We start from the raw sequence: 18,610 nt of genomic DNA on the forward strand, positions 1-18,610 counted from the left end.
ACTCCGTTTTAATAAATGAGTGCTGGGAGGCGTCGTTTGACTTCAGGAGCTCCTGCGATGCTCTTACTCTGCGGGAGAAAACCAAAAACCAAAAGTAGCAAACATGGAGCGATATGACTCGTTTAGATTTTGGGAAACGTGCATCGACAGGTACAGTGTCCTTTTCCCCGCGTCTTTAAAGCTGCCAACTCTGCCTCAGCTTTCATACGAACAGATGAAGTTGAAGATCTTGAAGAAGTTTTGTGGCTTTCAACATTTGAAACTGCAAGAAACTCCATTCCGGGTTTCTCTGAGGCGTGGGCTTTCATCATCAGAGTTCATCCTTTAACCTATAACAATTAAAATATTCTCAAGTATGATCAACGGTTAATTACAGCACCGGCCGGAGTACCGGGAGCAGTTTGGAAGAACAAAAAGACGCGGAGACTGTTCTAAATTGTCATCCCAAACTAACTCAAAGTTTATTCTTTGTGCAGCAGTTTTTATAGGCAGACAACAAGTTTCAGTTCAGACCCTGCCCACTGGGTGGGGTGGTGTCCTTCGACAGTTGGAATCCTTTGTTCAGCTAGGGCAATAAAGATGCACTCACAAGGCCTATAAATCTTATACAGAGGTCTCCTACATCCGTGAGTTCTGACACAACCCAGATGGTCTTCACATAAACATCTTCTGCAAGGGAGTGATAAGTAAAAGAGTGATTTGTTGGTGTTTTCCCTCCAACCTTAGTATCTACTTTCACACCATAAAATCTTCAGTTGACACAGCAAGAGGAGATGAGGTTAAAACAAAGGGCATTGCAGAAACAGGGTCCTTTGTATAATATCATCAAAAACAATACTCAGTAAATGCTACCATGGTATCAAAATATCACAACAGAAACACTATCACTTGGCTTGATATCATCCTCCACTTCTGTCTCAGTATTTGATGCAACATTGTTTTCCAATAAATTGATTTGCTTTGGACAAACAGCAGGATTTTGTTCTCTTTGATTTATCCAGTTCTGAATTTCATTTAAAAACACATTTGTGTATTTCATGATACTTGAAAAGCATTCCTCTTGTTTTATTACTTCCTCTGGCACCAAAGACAACACCTCAACATGTGAACTTGAAGCCTTTTCGCACAGTGCCTTTAAATCCACCAAATACTGCTTAATTTGAGAAAGATTTTCATTGTGTTGCATGAGCGCTTTCATTTTTTGTATTAGTCCTTTCATTTTATTAACATATATTTTGCATTCATTTTGTGATTTTTCGATTTTATTCAACAATGCCTTTCCAGTCATTTTTCTTTCTCTCTTTCCCCCCAAATCATTAGAGGAACAATCATCATCACCTGTTTGACTCATGATTTTCCCGTTTGTTTGTTCGATTTTTTATTTATTTATTTATTTTAATCTTCAGTGATCATCCATTAAAACATATATCCACTGGAAGCCACAATAGACTTTGACCATAAAATCCTTTCAACGTAACGGCACTTTAATTGTCCATTTGAACATCATCCAAGCAGCATAATTAATAAGACGCAGCGCAGTCATCAATCCAAGAGCGCAGCCAAAAACATTGCACATTTAACCAACATTCATTCCATTCAGTGTCTCCTCTTAAAACATCTCAGCGCTAATGCAATGTCGCTTCCTTTTCCACAACCAGACATGCACAGGTATTCTTACCTGCGCTCCTCAGAATTGCGTCAGGTGTGTCGGTGCTGCTGGGCTCACTCATTCAGATGCGCTGCACTTACTTGGCGTCTTTCAGGTTCCTTGATCTGATTTCTTTGATCCTGCTTGTGGCTGGCTTCTCCAGAATGCCGTTTTTTGTTGACTAAAGATGTAGCGACTTCCACAGTCGCTAGAGGCCGGGGATGGAGCCTGCCTATTTGCCTGACGCGCTGTCAACTTTACGCAATAATGCGAGAGGTGGAACTGTTTGCTTGTTTATTAAAGTGCTTTGAGAGTTTACAGAGTAATGTCATCGGCTCCTGATTCAGACTCTTAATGGGGACATTTCATTTTCCAGCAGGAAGCTTTTTGTTATAGCCTTTAGATCAGGGGTCGGCAACCTGCGGCTCCGGAGCCTCATGCGGCTCTTTAGTCCTTATAGTGCGGCTCTGCGTGGTTTGGGAAAATAAATTAGTATTTAGCTGAAGTGTATTTTATTTATGCCAGTTCTTTTTTTTTTACTTGTAGTTCTAAATTGGAAGATTATTGTGATTTTGCAATATACAAATAAAATTATATTTTGTTATTTTTTCATCGCTCAAAATAAGCATCACACTCGCGGAAGCCGGTGTACCCGGCGAAACGCCGTGCATTTATCGAGCCTTTCAACCCCAGATAGGCCAATTATGGCTCTTTGGGTCTTAAAGGTTGTTGACCCCTGCTTTAGATGAACAGAGTTTTTTAATTAAATACATACTCTTTAATAAATGTTCTCTTTTATAAAAAGTAGGATAATTAAAAAAACTTTTATTATACCTCTATTAGAAAAAAAACTGTCTTGTTTTCTGTCGTCTGTTATGTAATATTAGGGATGTTTGTGACAATTAATTTCTTTATCGGCTGGACTAACCAATAGTCCACAACTAGGAAACACTGAAATTTTAAGTTAAGTTTGAAAACAGTTTAAAAAAAAACACCCCATTCCAAAACGTCTTGTGACAATCTCATTGGAGTGATGATGTCATAGAACGTCATAAGTCCTTTGATGTTTTTCCTTAAGTAGGGGTGAGAAACAGCAAGATTTAGTTCGTTTCAGCAGCATCTGTGTTTGCAGCATACAAAACGTTCACCACAGAAACATTTGGAAAGCTCTTCAAAGTCATCGTATAGAAACTCCAACATGTTTCCAAGAAAAAAACAACCAATTCAAAAAGATTACGCCGCCTCTCCTTCCTGGAGTGGCCGGCCGATTTCCCCAAATGGCATCTCATCCTTCCAAAGGGCATTAGAGGAGAGTAGGAAGGAAAACTACCTTCTCCAGAAAAAAATGCAACAAATTGAAGAAGAAAAACTTCAACTGGAGGACAAGTGTAGACGAATGGAAGCCCAAAATAAAGAGCTGGAAGAAAGACAACAGCGCCAGCCGGACATAAACATTATTAATGAGGGCTGGGGAATCAAGTTTGCTCAGGCCCGAGAGCAGATTGTGCACCTCAATAAAGAAAACAGGCAAAAGCGCGCAGAACTAAAAGAAATGACCAACCAGCTCCAAGACAAGAAAACGATGACTGATAAGATACAGCGGGATCTCCAACACATGGACCGAAAAAATTGGCTCCTCCAAAGACAGCTCCATGAAGCTGTGGAAGAAAAGAATAAATTCCTCCAACAGAAGGAAGAGCAGGACAAAAAGCAACAAGACATGCAGCACAAACTGAAGAGCATGCAGGAAAAATACCGCATGCTGAAAGAAAGCCTGGATGAAACACTGCGCCAAAATAAAGACCTTCTTCAACAGAAAGAGCAACAGCAGGAAAGACTGAAAGAAGGAAAACGCATCGTCCAGGACTTTCAGTCTAAAAATCTAAAACTGCAAGAGTTTTGTAATCAGCTGAAGGACAAAGCAACTAAAGTGGAAGAAGAAAGGGACAAACTGGAGAAACGGTGCTCACAGATGCAGAAAAGGATCGATCAGATAGCGAGAAACAACTCCGAGCTCGTTAAGGGGCGTTTGGTGGAATTCAATAACTTGAAGAGTGAACACACTCAAATGCAGTCACAAAAACAACAAGAAGACAAAATACATGAAGACAAAAATCAAGAAATCAAGAAAAGAAAGAAGCAGTTAAAAGACAAGCACAAAGAGGTCCAACAGAGAAATGCAGACATGCACAAGGACAAGCTGATACAGGAGGAAACATCCAAACAACTCAAAGACAAGCTTGAAGAACAACAAGCAGCATTGGAAGAGATGGAACAAAGATGTGAGAAACTTGAAGAAAAAAAACGCAGAAACCATCGACGAGCTGAGAAATCTCATCGTGGAGAAAAAAGCGCTCGTGGAAAAGTGCATGAAAAAAAAGAAAAAATGGTTCCACTTGTTCCAGAGGAGAGACGCTACTGCTTCCTCACCTGATGTAGCCTCGTCTTGCTCCACCTCTGTTAACCCCCCCAACCAGTCCCGGCAGTTGACTGTCCCCTCCTGAGCCTGGTTCTGCCGGAGGTTTCTGCCCGTTTAAAGGCAGTTTTTCCTCCCCACTGTCGCCAAGTGCTTGCTCAGAGGGGATTGTTGGGGTTTTCTCTCCTCTGCCTTTTTTCTTCTTTTACTTGTTTAACTTCTTTCATTATTACTTCATTTTACCTTGTTTCTTCATTTACTTGTTTAACTTCTTTCCTTATTTCTTCATTTTACCTTGTTTCTTCATTTACTTGTTTAACTTCTTTCATTATTACTTCATTTTACCTTGTTTCTTCATTTACTTGTTTAACTTCTTTCATTATTACTTCATTTTACCTGGTTTCTTCATTTACTTGTTTAACTTCTTTCATTATTACTTCATTTTACCTTGTTTCTTCATTTACTTGTTTAACTTCTTTCATTATTACTTCATTTTACCTTGTTTCTTCATTTACTTGTTTAACTTCTTTCATTATTACTTCATTTTACCTTGTTTCTTCATTTACTTGTTTAACTTCTTTCATTATTACTTCATTTTACCTTGTTTCTTCATTTACTTGTTTAACTTCTTTCATTATTACTTCATTTTACCTTGTTTCTTCATTTACTTGTTTAACTTCTTTCATTATTACTTCATTTTACCTTGTTTCTTCATTTACTTGTTTAACTTCTTTCATTATTACTTCATTTTACCTTGTTTCTTCATTTACTTGTTTAACTTCTTTCATTATTACTTCATTTTACCTTGTTTCTTCATTTACTTGTTTAACTTCTTTCATTATTACTTCATTTTACCTTGTTTCTTCATTTACTTGTTTAACTTCTTTCATTATTACTTCATTTTACCTTGTTTCTTCATTTACTTGTTTAACTTCTTTCATTATTACTTCATTTTACCTTGTTTCTTCATTTACTTGTTTAACTTCTTTCATTATTACTTCATTTTACCTTGTTTCTTCATTTACTTGTTTAACTTCTTTCATTATTACTTCATTTTACCTTGTTTCTTCTTTTACTTGTTTAACTTCTTTCATTATTACTTCATTTTACCTTGTTTCTTCATTTACTTGTTTAACTTCTTTCCTTACTTCTTCATTTTACCTTGTTTCTTCCTTTACTTGCTTGTTATTCTTATCTAAATAATAAACCAATTAAATTTATCCTTTGAGTATTTTTCATCTCATCTTTACAGAATCTTTCCAAAACATTTTCAAACATTCAGATCTGTCTTTTATTTTCTTCTTGAAACCTCATAAATGGTGAACTAAAAACCCGGATTATGGTTTGAAACATAGTTTCAGCTGAAACTGGCATAACATGCTGTGTGTGTGTGTGTGTGTGTGTGTGTGTGTGTGTGTGTGTGTGTGTGTGTGTGTGTGTGTGTGTGTGTGTGTGTGTGTGTGTGGAGAGAGAGAGAGAGCTCACAAAACTAGGTGGTGTTCTTCATTGTAATAGTAAAGGTAACATGGGTCCCCACCGTTTCTCAAAGACTTGTTTCTGTAGTCTGAGTATGTAATTTGTTCCATCAGACAGACATGGATCCATAGATTATATCTGGTTTTAACCATCTGATAGTTATGCATTTTAGGGCTGCAGTGAGTCATATATTTAGCAGGTAACTTTTGGCTTTGCAGTCAATATGTTCTGCAATCCTTCCCAACACTGCTACTGTAGGACTTAGTGGAATATTTACCTTGGAAAATGTCTTTGAGAGCATCAAATATCTGCCTCCAGAATACACAGAGTTTAGGGCAGAGCCAGAATATATGAGTGTGGTTGGCAGAGTGTGTCCCACAGTTCCTCCAGCATGAACTCAGATGTGTTGGACCCATCTTAGCAGTTATTTCTGGTGTTCTGTAGAATCTGGTACATTAACGCCCCCTTTATTTTGGGCAAGTGCAGGATTTTGAGTCTAATTCTAGGCCGCTGTTTAGCCTACATGAAGTTAGAAATTCTTCAATACAGCTTGGACTCTCCACCATTTGACCCTTAGAACTGAAGAAGCTTCTCGGATGAGAGGTGAAACGTCTTCAAGTAACTCAAAGAAGTCCAGACGCTTTTCTTTCCAAGCTCCTTAGACTACGATGACCTGGATGACTGAGAACCTTCACAGACTTCTCCACACTTTAAATGCGCTCTAATGATGGGAACGTGTGGTAACATTTAGTCTTAACTGAAATAACATATTGCATCTATAAATGAGATTAAAATGTTTACCAAAGACTAACGTTTTTCATTCAGAACAAACAGCATATTTCAGGTTAGGGCTGCACAACTAGTCTGTCCAATATTAAAGTGACAGTTGTTTGTCACAATTATTCACAGATTGTTGTGGCAAAATGTGTTTTGATTGCACTGTCATGTCAGAATACTGCTTCCACCTTTACTTTGTGCTACACTCATGTTAATTAATCTTCATAAATTAATGTTTGCAAACACAAAATATAAAGTTTTCCACTCTGCTATTTGTACCTGCACAATAGATGTGAATAAAACTCAAACCTATACGAGCTCCTTCTCTGTTTCCCTGCAACATTTTGTATAGATCTAACTTTTTGCCACATAAATAACCTTCTGATGTGTTTACAGAAAATGTATTTGATAGTAGCTTATTTTGTAACTTTTAGTGGGCCTATGCAATGTTCCCTCTAAGCTGCGCACGTGCGCAATTGCGCACTGCTGGCACAGTCTCTGCGCACAGAAATTCTGCGTTGCGCACCAAAAAAATTCTAACCTGAATTGAAATTAAAATTAATACTTTAACAATTCTGTTTTGCAGTGTTGGTCAGTAAGTGACTGGCTGCTCCCATATGGGAACGATGCCACCTTATCCCATAGTCCAGCCAATGATGCGTATATGCGCAGCCAATCAACGTTGTTGACAGGCTATGACAGCGTCCTTATGTGCCGACACCAGTGTTTTAGCTGGCAAAGCGGCGTGACTGATGTGGAGTGAAGCCATGTTAATGACAACGTGTACAACCATTGGAGATGTGAGCAGGACAGACGGAACAATTGACGGAAAAATTGGGGACTTTACACCAGTTTTTAAATTGTGTTGATAGACCACGTAAAACCAGAGTTGTGATAAAAACATCTGCAATGTTTTGTTTTCTTTCTGAATACTATCGTTGTTTATATTTACTGCAGGAAGAAACGGTAAAAACGGCGTTTTATAAGGAAAACACTCGAAAGCGCTCTCCACCTGTGAGCAAAAACAAACCCCACCCCCCTCTGCCTTTCCTATTCGTCCAAAAAAGTACCATGTCGACCAATCAAAGAATGATATGGCAACGTGGCGTCTAGTTGTTAAGAAACGGGGGGAAGTTTTAGGAGTGATGGCGGTGCTTTGAGATGTGAGAGATTTGCAACGTTTAGCGCAAATCTTGTGTAGTTAGTGTGTAGTGTAGTCAATAGTTTTGTTGTGTGTGTCAGAACAATGAGGCGACTGCTGAATGTTACAGGTGTTACAGGAGTGATACATCTCCTGCTGTCAGGCCTGCAGGTATCAGGCTGTTGTTCTTTTCCTTTATCTCATAGTGGACAGAAATTATTTTTTGGAGTGGCACAAATAATTTGTGTGGCATCAGATTTGATGCAGAACAGCTGATTGTTCTGTAAATAGTTTGAAATGTTTATTTAAAAACGCCTTGGCTGCATTTAAAAAAATAGCTGCAAAAAACTTTGTTTGCCAAACTGAGTTACTTTTTTGAAGAAGTAACTATATAATTAATTGCTCAGCATTGGTCATTATTTACTATATTTTGTAGACAGAGAGTTACAGGACTCTCTCCCAGACCACAGACTCATGATACAAGTCAGAGCTGTATAAAAGAAAAAAGAAAGTTGTGTTTTCGAAATTGGAGTTCAAGTTATTTTTACTTCCAATAGTGTTAACATACTGCACAGGTCATGAACAAGATTTTTTTTTACATTTTCATGGTAAATGGGCTAAAGCAGTTAATTAAAAGTAGTCTAACATAAATGTAAACGCTGTAATTTGATTATTTTAATAAACCATGTAACTTGGATGGATTCGATGCCGGCGTGACCACAGTGCACACGTCTGATGTCGCTCATTGGTCCAAGGGATCGCTCAGGGAGTTTGTGTGTTCGCTCAGACACGTGAAAAATTAGAGGGAACATTGGGCCTCTGACATTCAGTACCCAGTTATTAAAATGTTAAGTGTAAATCATCCCCAGCCCACAATAGCAGCTGAATTTACTACGATTTCAGATCTTTTTACATGTCAATAAGAAACCACCGATGTGTAAAACAGGCTGACAACAGAATGACGTAAACCACACTGCTGCAACTGTGCAGCTCTCAGGTTTGATCTATTGTTTCTCTCTGTTTTTATGACATTTTTCACTGTGGATTACAACAACATCAACATTAGAAAATGAAATACATTCATAGTAGGTGATCATTAATCAGTATTATTGGCACTATTAAAGGGCTCCAAAAATCAAACTTTGCTTAGGGCACCACGGAGGGCCAACCCTTTTTACACTTCAACAATTGTACACAAAATACAATCATCCATCCTTCTATCTATTTATGTTCTTCCGCTTATATAATTCAGCATCACAGGGAAGCTGGATCCCAGTTGTTTTTCACAGAGGGCCAAGCAGTGGAGGGAGCTGCCGACCTCCCAGCAATACATGTAAAAGCTTTATTTTATACTGACTCTGGTCATCTTTATCTATCATAAAAATGTTCTTCATGATCTGAAACACGTAAGTGTGGCAAATATGCAAACAGCTAAGAAATCAGGATGGGCTAAATCGTTTCTTACTGCACTTCTGTTAGGCGACTGAATAAAAACACAAAGTCAGCAGTCTGGCTATGAATGTCTTTAATGTTTCCCAGATCAGAATCACAGCATACAGTGTATAATAACTTCTAAAGTAAACAGAAATATCATCACCTCATTTATTTATATAATTTTACTTTACTTTTTTTAATAATCATCTTTTTTTTATTCCATTATTTAACATTTTTCTTCATCTCAAGTCTCGAGTTTCTGAGTTCAACAAAGAAAGTAGAAACAAGACAACAGGTGCAGATTTGCAATGGACACCAAGCTGAGGGTTTCTCTGTGGGTGTCACTGTCTCTGTGCACGTTTGACACTGTGGACATGACACAGGATCATCCAATCATCATGTTTTGCTTTGCTAACAGTTTTTGAGTGTTGAAATAAAATAAATCCAGCAGTTATACCACAGAAAGGACAAAGTGTGGCTCTAACAGCTGTTGAACACACACAGACTGTGATGTTCTCCACACGTCACCCATCGCTCTGCACTTTTCCAGCATCCAACTGTTTTTCTGCTACATAACATCACTGCAGGAGAAAAACAACGGACAGACAGACAGCACAGTGTGACACGAGCAGGTCAGACCACCTGTGTGATCTCATGAGTCTGTGAGGATATGAGGCATCTTATGGTATCAAAGCCCTGGAGTCTGTCAAACATGGCTACATGTAAACACTGCTACATGTTAGGTGAGCTAACATTTAACTGACTGCACTTTTTTCAGTCTCAGTTTAGGTCATTTATGTCCTTACTGCGAATCACTGAAAGGCAAAGCTGGCTTTTATCGCTCTGATGTTACGCACATCATGCAGCACAGATTCATCTCTGATCACAAGACTCATTTTTCAAAATAAAAGCGAGCTAAGGCTTGAAAAGAGGACGACGATTTTATGACAATCGCAGAGAAAAGAGCAACGAAAGGATTTAAAACTTGATGAAAATGTTTTTTCTCACTGAAAACTAGCAAATTCTAATAAACAGCATGACTGGCCCTCTGCTGTGAGGGGGCTTCAGTGGAGATGACTTCTGCTACAGCGACCTTCCTGCTACAGGATGGTCACATGATAACGATCAACGTTATGACAAAAATAAAATAAATGTTGAAAAAACAAAGACAAAACTGATCGGTGGTGAGGATGAACTCATTTGAAACCTCAAGCTAACGGCCATTTTTTTCTTCTCATTACAAACTGCACCTGTTGTCTTTTGTCATCACAAAATAAGCATATCATTCATTCACTCCAAAAAACCCAAAAAAACAAAACATAAAATAAACAAGAAACTTAATATTTACAAATATTTTGTCTGTTTTTTTTTTCTTACACTTAAAAATGTACAGTTCTGATCTTCCAGATGTTTCGTCTCCATCCGTCTCCCAGTTTGGTATTTTCTTCTCTGTCCAGTGACCTCAGAGTGAGCGCTGAATGTGCCACAATGGCGCCCTCTAGTGTTAGCTTATAAAACCGACAAGGAGAAAGAACAGAGCCGAATGAAAGGACTCGTTTGTGTTCTCTCCTCTGCTGTAGCTGTGTGGTGCTGAGGTTAACTACACAACCCCTCGCCGCCTCCTTATACACAGGAGTGAGTACAAAAGGGTTCGTACGGACGCATCAGCCGGCCGTCCTTCTGCTCGACACTGTTAGCTGAAAGATGATCGGATCATCCTCTGTCCTGTATTTAAGGCTGAGAGTCTTTGTCCAGTCTCTTTTCCACAGCTACTGTCCACAGCACTGATCCACCTGCAGCACAGCCCCAGTCAGTTGTTTTATGATTTACATTGTGCACGTTTCCCTTCCAGTGAGCTTACAAAACCTCTGACAGGAGAAGTCAGGCATGTGTTTCCCCCACCTCCCCTTTTAGGCAGTAATAAAATAGAAAACAAACAATCAAACAGGCTAAAGCTAGAGCACAAGCAAAGACAGCACCGGTGACTAAGTTCTCCCATACTGGACGTACGCTACCACGTGGGCTCAAACAGCAGCACATCAGCTCAGTTTACATACTGTTGACATCTTCATCAGAGGATCAGCAGGGAGCGCTGCTGAGCTGCAGTCGTCTCCACCAGAGTGACGGAGCAGGAATCACAAACAGCACAAACCCACCGTGTTGTTTCCACCCTGTTCAGGAGATCTGAACCCCCATCCCTTTTTTTCATGTTGCAGCTCTGCACTGCAGGCCCTGAACGCCTCCCGGTTACCCTCAGTGTGCTTAGAGTTTAATTTACAACCGACGAGCTCACAGATCATCTGCAGGCAGGTGAACGAACCCTTAATGTGAGGATAATAGCAGAGCTGACCTGAGGTCAGAAATGGTCAGGAACGGTGTCGACACAGTGAAGTCAGGTGTTTGGGAATTTGTCTGATTATCAGATTGGGGGGGGGGGGGGGGGGGGGGTCGGTGTTAAATAACAAAGGTGGTGTAGGATGGAGAGAGGAGGAGGGAGGGAGCAGTGATGATATGGAGGAAGGTGATTGGTTAAGCAGCAGGAAGGAGCTCATGCTGGAGTCTGAGTTTTTACTGTTGGCCTTTTTCTGCTTTTTGTTTATTGTTGTCTGACGCGGGCCCGCCTACGCTTGAGTGATGCAGATGTGATATCACACTCACACAGCGACTGCCACACACACACACACACACACACACACACACACACACACACACACACACACACACACACACAGGGGTCAGACAGGAGCAGCATCAGTCTCTGCTCTGTTTTGTTAATAACGTAGAAAAATAATTTTGTACAATCAAGCTACATCGACGGACGCTTTACCTCACGTACCCTAAAATGAAAAAGTAGTGACAGTAAGATGAAGGCTGCACATGACACCATGACTGAGTTCACAGCTGTTGCTTTGATTCTAACGTTTAAGACTTTTGGCATCGACTCCGTTTTAATAAATGAGTGCTGGGAGGCGTCGTTTGACTTCAGGAGCTCCTGCGATGCTCTTACTCTGCGGGAGAAAACCAAAAACCAAAAGTAGCAAACATGGAGCGATATGACTCGTTTAGATTTTGGGAAACGTGCATCGACAGGTACAGTGTCCTTTTCCCCGCGTCTTTAAAGCTGCCAACTCTGCCTCAGCTTTCATACGAACAGATGAAGTTGAAGATCTTGAAGAAGTTTTGTGGCTTTCAACATTTGAAACTGCAAGAAACTCCATTCCGGGTTTCTCTGAGGCGTGGGCTTTCATCATCAGAGTTCATCCTTTAACCTATAACAATTAAAATATTCTCAAGTATGATCAACGGTTAATTACAGCACCGGCCGGAGTACCGGGAGCAGTTTGGAAGAACAAAAAGACGCGGAGACTGTTCTAAATTGTCATCCCAAACTAACTCAAAGTTTATTCTTTGTGCAGCAGTTTTTATAGGCAGACAACAAGTTTCAGTTCAGACCCTGCCCACTGGGTGGGGTGGTGTCCTTCGACAGTTGGAATCCTTTGTTCAGCAAGGGCAATAAAGATGCACTCACAAGGCCTATAAATCTTATACAGAGGTCTCCTACATCCGTGAGTTCTGACACAACCCAGATGGTCTTCACATAAACATCTTCTGCAAGGGAGTGATAAGTAAAAGAGTGATTTGTTGGTGTTTTCCCTCCAACCTTAGTATCTACTTTCACACCATAAAATCTTCAGTTGACACAGCAAGAGGAGATGAGGTTAAAACAAAGGGCATTGCAGAAACAGGGTCCTTTGTATAATATCATCAAAAACAATACTCAGTAAATGCTACCATGGTATCAAAATATCACAACAGAAACACTATCACTTGGCTTGATATCATCCTCCACTTCTGTCTCAGTATTTGATGCAACATTGTTTTCCAATAAATTGATTTGCTTTGGACAAACAGCAGGATTTTGTTCTCTTTGATTTATCCAGTTCTGAATTTCATTTAAAAACACATTTGTGTATTTCATGATACTTGAAAAGCATTCCTCTTGTTTTATTACTTCCTCTGGCACCAAAGACAACACCTCAACATGTGAACTTGAAGCCTTTTCGCACAGTGCCTTTAAATCCACCAAATACTGCTTAATTTGAGAAAGATTTTCATTGTGTTGCATGAGCGCTTTCATTTTTTGTATTAGTCCTTTCATTTTATTAACATATATTTTGCATTCATTTTGTGATTTTTCGATTTTATTCAACAATGCCTTTCCAGTCATTTTTCTTTCTCTCTTTCCCCCCAAATCATTAGAGGAACAATCATCATCACCTGTTTGACTCATGATTTTCCCGTTTGTTTGTTCGATTTTTTATTTATTTATTTATTTTAATCTTCAGTGATCATCCATTAAAACATATATCCACTGGAAGCCACAATAGACTTTGACCATAAAATCCTTTCAACGTAACGGCACTTTAATTGTCCATTTGAACATCATCCAAGCAGCATAATTAATAAGACGCAGCGCAGTCATCAATCCAAGAGCGCAGCCAAAAACATTGCACATTTAACCAACATTCATTCCATTCAGTGTCTCCTCTTAAAACATCTCAGCGCTAATGCAATGTCGCTTCCTTTTCCACAACCAGACATGCACAGGTATTCTTACCTGCGCTCCTCAGAATTGCGTCAGGTGTGTCGGTGCTGCTGGGCTCACTCATTCAGATGCGCTGCACTTACTTGGCGTCTTTCAGGTTCCTTGATCTGATTTCTTTGATCCTGCTTGTGGCTGGCTTCTCCAGAATGCCGTTTTTTGTTGACTAAAGATGTAGCGACTTCCACAGTCGCTAGAGGCCGGGGATGGAGCCTGCCTATTTGCCTGACGCGCTGTCAACTTTACGCAATAATGCGAGAGGTGGAACTGTTTGCTTGTTTATTAAAGTGCTTTGAGAGTTTACAGAGTAATGTCATCGGCTCCTGATTCAGACTCTTAATGGGGACATTTCATTTTCCAGCAGGAAGCTTTTTGTTATAGCCTTTAGATCAGGGGTCGGCAACCTGCGGCTCCGGAGCCTCATGCGGCTCTTTAGTCCTTATAGTGCGGCTCTGCGTGGTTTGGGAAAATAAATTAGTATTTAGCTGAAGTGTATTTTATTTATGCCAGTTCTTTTTTTTTTTTACTTGTAGTTCTAAATTGGAAGATTATTGTGATTTTGCAATATACAAATAAAATTATATTTTGTTATTTTTTCATCGCTCAAAATAAGCATCACACTCGCGGAAGCCGGTGTACCCGGCGAAACGCCGTGCATTTATCGAGCCTTTCAACCCCAGATAGGCCAATTATGGCTCTTTGGGTCTTAAAGGTTGTTGACCCCTGCTTTAGATGAACAGAGTTTTTTAATTAAATACATACTCTTTAATAAATGTTCTCTTTTATAAAAAGTAGGATAATTAAAAAAACTTTTATTATACCTCTATTAGAAAAAAAACTGTCTTGTTTTCTGTCGTCTGTTATGTAATATTAGGGATGTTTGTGACAATTAATTTCTTTATCGGCTGGACTAACCAATAGTCCACAACTAGGAAACACTGAAATTTTAAGTTAAGTTTGAAAACAGTTTAAAAAAAAACACCCCATTCCAAAACGTCTTGTGACAATCTCATTGGAGTGATGATGTCATAGAACGTCATAAGTCCTTTGATGTTTTTCCTTAAATAGGGGTGAGAAACAGCAAGATTTAGTTCGTTTCAGCAGCATCTGTGTTTGCAGCATACAAAACGTTCACCACAGAAACATTTGGAAAGCTCTTCAAAGTCATCGTATAGAAACTCCAACATGTTTCCAAGAAAAAAACAACCAATTCAAAAAGATTACGCCGCCTCTCCTTCCTGGCGTGGCCAGCCAATTTCCCCAAATGGCATCTCATCCTTCCAAAGGGCATTAGAGGAGAGTAGGAAGGAAAACTACCTTCTCCAGAAAAAAATGCAACAAATTGAAGAAGAAAAACTTCAACTGGAGGACAAGTGTAGACGAATGGAAGCCCAAAATAAAGAGCTGGAAGAAAGACAACAGCGCCAGCCGGACATAAACATTATTAATGAGGGCTGGGGAATCAAGTTTGCTCAGGCCCGAGAGCAGATTGTGCACCTCAATAAAGAAAACAGGCAAAAGCGCGCAGAACTAAAAGAAATGACCAACCAGCTCCAAGACAAGAAAACGATGACTGATAAGATACAGCGGGATCTCCAACACATGGACCGAAAAAATTGGCTCCTCCAAAGACAGCTCCATGAAGCTGTGGAAGAAAAGAATAAATTCCTCCAACAGAAGGAAGAGCAGGACAAAAAGCAACAAGACATGCAGCACAAACTGAAGAGCATGCAGGAAAAATACCGCATGCTGAAAGAAAGCCTGGATGAAACACTGCGCCAAAATAAAGACCTTCTTCAACAGAAAGAGCAACAGCAGGAAAGACTGAAAGAAGGAAAACGCATCGTCCAGGACTTTCAGTCTAAAAATCTAAAACTGCAAGAGTTTTGTAATCAGCTGGAGGACAAAGCAACTAAAGTGGAAGAAGAAAGGGACAAACTGGAGAAACGGTGCTCACAGATGCAGAAAAGGATCGATCAGATAGCGAGAAACAACTCCGAGCTCGTTAAGGGGCGTTTGGTGGAATTCAATAACTTGAAGAGTGAACACACTCAAATGCAGTCACAAAAACAACAAGAAGACAAAATACATGAAGACAAAAATCAAGAAATCAAGAAAAGAAAGAAGCAGTTAAAAGACAAGCACAAAGAGGTCCAACAGAGAAATGCAGACATGCACAAGGACAAGCTGATACAGGAGGAAACATCCAAACAACTCAAAGACAAGCTTGAAGAACAACAAGCAGCATTGGAAGAGATGGAACAAAGATGTGAGAAACTTGAAGAAAAAAAACGCAGAAACCATCGACGAGCTGAGAAATCTCATCGTGGAGAAAAAAGCGCTCGTGGAAAAGTGCATGAAAAAAAAGAAAAAATGGTTCCACTTGTTCCAGAGGAGAGACGCTACTGCTTCCTCACCTGATGTAGCCTCGTCTTGCTCCACCTCTGTTAACCCCCCCAACCAGTCCCGGCAGTTGACTGTCCCCTCCTGAGCCTGGTTCTGCCGGAGGTTTCTGCCCGTTTAAAGGCAGTTTTTCCTCCCCACTGTCGCCAAGTGCTTGCTCAGAGGGGATTGTTGGGGTTTTCTCTCCTAACTTCTTTCCTTATTTCTTCATTTTACCTTTTTTCTTCATTTACTTGTTTAACTTCTTTCATTATTACTTCATTTTACCTTGTTTCTTCATTTACTTGTTCAACTTCTTTCATTATTACTTCATTTTACCTTGTTTCTTCTTTTACTTGTTTAACTTCTTTCATTATTACTTCATTTTACCTTGTTTCTTCATTTACTTGTTTAACTTCTTTCATTATTACTTCATTTTACCTTGTTTCTTCATTTACTTGTTTAACTTCTTTCATTATTACTTCATTTTACCTTGTTTCTTCATTTACTTGTTTAACTTCTTTCATTATTACTTCATTTTACCTTTTTTCTTCATTTACTTGTTTAACTTCTTTCATTATTACTTCATTTTACCTTGTTTCTTCATTTACTTGTTTAACTTCTTTCATTATTACTTCATTTTACCTTGTTTCTTCATTTACTTGTTTAACTTCTTTCATTATTACTTCATTTTACCTTGTTTCTTCATTTACTTGTTTAACTTCTTTCATTATTACTTCATTTTACCTTTTTTCTTCATTTACTTGTTTAACTTCTTTCATTATTACTTCATTTTACCTTTTTTCTTCATTTACTTGTTTAACTTCTTTCATTATTACTTCATTTTACCTTGTTTCTTCATTTACTTGTTTAACTTCTTTCATTATTACTTCATTTTACCTTGTTTCTTCATTTACTTGTTTAACTTCTTTCATTATTACTTCATTTTACCTTTTTTCTTCATTTACTTGTTTAACTTCTTTCATTATTACTTCATTTTACCTTTTTTCTTCATTTACTTGTTTAACTTCTTTCATTATTACTTCATTTTACCTTGTTTCTTCATTTACTTGCTTGTTATTCTTATCTAAATAATAAACCAATTAAATTTATCCTTTGAGTATTTTTCATCTCATCTTTACAGAATCTTTCCAAAACATTTTCAAACATTCAGATCTGTCTTTTATTTTCTTCTTGAAACCTCATAAATGGTGAACTAAAAACCCGGATTATGGTTTGAAACATAGTTTCAGCTGAAACTGGCATAACATGCTGTGTGTGTGTGTGTGTGTGTGTGTGTGTGTGTGTGTGTGTGTGTGTGTGTGTGTGTGTGTGTGGAGAGAGAGAGAGCTCACAAAACTAGGTGGTGTTCTTCATTGTAATAGTAAAGGTAACATGGGTCCCCACCGTTTCTCAAAGACTTGTTTCTGTAGTCTGAGTATGTAATTTGTTCCATCAGACAGACACTCACTGGATCCATAGATTATATCTGGTTTTAACCATCTGATAGTTATGCATTTTAGGGCTGCAGTGAGTCATATATTTAGCAGGTAACTTTTGGCTTTGCAGTCAATATGTTCTGCAATCCTTCCCAACACTGCTACTGTAGGACTTAGTGGAATATTTACCTTGGAAAATGTCTTTGAGAGCATCAAATATCTGCCTCCAGAATACACAGAGTTTAGGGCAGAGCCACAATATATGAGTGTGGTTGGCAGAGTGTGTCCCACAGTTCCTCCAGCATGAACTCAGATGTGTTGGACCCATCTTAGCAGTTATTTCTGGTGTTCTGTAGAATCTGGTACATTAACGCCCCCTTTATTTTGGGCAAGTGCAGGATTTTGAGTCTAATTCTAGGCCGCTGTTTAGCCTACATGAAGTTAGAAATTCTTCAATACAGCTTGGACTCTCCACCATTTGACCCTTAGAACTGAAGAAGCTTCTCGGATGAGAGGTGAAACGTCTTCAAGTAACTCAAAGAAGTCCAGACGCTTTTCTTAGCAAGCTCCTTAGACTACGATGACCTGGATGACTGAGAACCTTCACAGACTTCTCCACACTTTAAATGCGCTCTAATGATGGGAACGTGTGGTAACATTTAGTCTTAACTGAAATAACATATTGCATCTATAAATGGGATTAAAATGTTTACCAAAGACTAACGTTTTTCATTCAGAACAAACAGCAGATTTCAGGTTAGGGCTGCACAACTAGTCTGTCCAATATTAAAATGACAGTTGTTTGTTACAATTATTCACAGATTGTTGTGGCAAAATGTGTTTTGATTGCACTGTCATGTCAGAATACTGCTTCCACCTTTACTTTGTGCTACACTCATGTTAATTAATCTTCATAAATTAATGTTTGCAAACACAAAGTATAAAGTTTTCCACTCTGCTATTTGTACCTGCACAATAGATGTGAATAAAACTCAAACCTATACGAGCTCCTTCTCCGTTTCCCTGCAACATTTTGTATAGATCTAACTTTTTGCCACATAAAGAACCTTCTGATGTGTTTACAGAAAATGTATTTGATAGTAGCTTATTTTGTAACTTTTAGTGGGCCTATGCAATGTTCCCTCTAAGCTGCGCACGTGCGCAATTGCGCACTGCTGGCACAGTCTCTGCGCACAGAAATTCTGCGTTGCGCACCAAAAAAATTCTAACCTGAATTGAAATTAAAATTAATACTTTAACAATTCTGTTTTGCAGTGTTAGTCAGTAAGTGACT

The 18,610-nt window shown here is 38.9% G+C and overlaps 2 pseudogenes; both read left to right on the plus strand.

Annotated features, from left to right (window-relative positions):
- The first annotated feature begins 2,741 nt into the window (after window positions 1–2,741).
- LOC147336082 (uncharacterized) lies at window positions 2,742–4,474 on the plus strand (annotated as a pseudogene).
- Window positions 4,475–14,340: 9,866 nt separating this feature from the next.
- Window positions 14,341–16,196, plus strand: LOC147336083 (uncharacterized; annotated as a pseudogene).
- The last annotated feature ends 2,414 nt before the right edge of the window (window positions 16,197–18,610 follow it).

Source organism: Aulonocara sp. 'chitande type north' Nkhata Bay, linkage group LG3 (assembly GCF_057382095.1).
Source record: "Aulonocara sp. 'chitande type north' Nkhata Bay isolate Kocher_YH1m ecotype deep benthic linkage group LG3, A_spYH_male_GT1.1, whole genome shotgun sequence".
In the NCBI taxonomy this organism is placed as follows: Eukaryota; Metazoa; Chordata; class Actinopteri; order Cichliformes; family Cichlidae; genus Aulonocara; species Aulonocara sp. 'chitande type north' Nkhata Bay.